General features: G+C 33.8%; 1 protein-coding gene across 1 annotated transcript in view; it reads left to right on the top strand.

The window, feature by feature from the left end:
- The window catches only part of LOC311035441 (CD209 antigen-like protein 2), a 4,194-nt gene extending 3,774 nt beyond the window's left edge, over positions 1-420 (top strand). The window contains exon 6 of the mRNA XM_084043641.1: positions 1-420. This exon is cut by the window's left edge and continues 626 nt beyond it. The gene's annotated coding sequence lies outside the window, so the exon portion shown is untranslated.
- Positions 421-1,409: the final 989 nt, after the last annotated feature.

Here is a 1,409-nt window from a genome sequence, read left to right as displayed (position 1 = left end):
ATTGTGCTTTAACCTTTTAACAAAAGCTTTTTTTGTTTTAATCAAAAAATATCACCCTACCTTTAAGTCAAAGGGGAGCTTATGGAATGAATAAGATTAATCTAAGAACCTTCTGCTCCATTTTTCATGGTTCATGCATTAATAAATTGTGTTGCATTCTTAAAACAGTGCAGGAGTTATTATTTATCTATGTCATTGATAGGCATTTAATTTCATTTCATTTTCCATTTAACAATATTGATAGATTTTGTCCTTTACTTTACCACTTAAGCCTTATTTTATACAGCACTTCGACTATTCAAACATAGCCGATCTACAAACTCACATCGCATCGTGATATGACACGTTGTAAGCTTGTTGATGTGCTACATTTGAAAACACTTTGATTCTTTTTTTTATGTAGAATTTTTAGATTCATATTTTGGGATGCCATCATGCCATGGTGAAAGTGGTTAAAATAATTGCTGTTCAAAGAATTGTATTGTTCTTCTTTGCTTCCTTTTAATCATCTTTTTTTTCTCACTATAATGTAAGGCACTTTGAGCTTCATGTTTTTTACAAAATGTAATAAATATACAAATAGTTTATTACAACTATTATTATTGTCTATGTCTTCTACAGAATATGGGATTATTATTGGTATAATAATTTAGCAACCAGGATATGTATTCAATTATGACCCCCCCCCCACCCACACACACACACACGCACGCACGCACGCACGCAAAGCAAAGAAGGAATAGAAACTTCTTACTAAGTGGAAAATTCTGTTCAACTTCTTCTTAGGATAACAGAAAAAAACATGCAGGACATTGCGTAATATGTCTATTTTCCTATTAATTTAGACATCTCTGTAACCTTATTGAGCAATAACGTGTTAGGACTATATGTCCAGTATAGAAAACTTGCATATCGTCTCTGTTGGGTGGAAACCTCGTGTCAAAAACTGTTACTTTTCAGGATGCAAATAAAAAAAAAACATCAAAAGTAGCAGATCTACATGCTCAAAACACGGAGCGAAGCGGCGCGTTTCGAGCTTGTAGATCTTCTACCTTTGAGGTTTTTGTGTGACGGACGCTGTAGTATGATCAAGTGGGCCGTTAATTTAGGGAAAGAATACAACAAACAACAACAAATTTAAATATGGAGATAAGAGGTTACGATATACTGGCTCATATACTTATTATTTTAATATTCATCTAGATCTAGAGTATGAGAGCCGCATGAACCACAAATGAGAGAAATTAACTAAACAACAAACAGCAACATTTTACAACCGCACGAGCACATTACAACCACAGAACAGAACCTTTATTATTCCCAACCCTGAGCATCTCAAGCATCTCTGACTGTTATCTTTTCTTACACCCACAGTACCTTACTAGTTACTTTTCAGATATGAATTATGA

This window comes from Gymnoscopelus microlampas, assembly GCF_963454915.1.
Source record: "Gymnoscopelus microlampas genome assembly, chromosome: 19".
NCBI classification, from domain to species: domain Eukaryota; kingdom Metazoa; phylum Chordata; class Actinopteri; order Myctophiformes; family Myctophidae; genus Gymnoscopelus; species Gymnoscopelus microlampas.
This window is presented reverse-complemented; position numbering and strand designations above follow the sequence as displayed.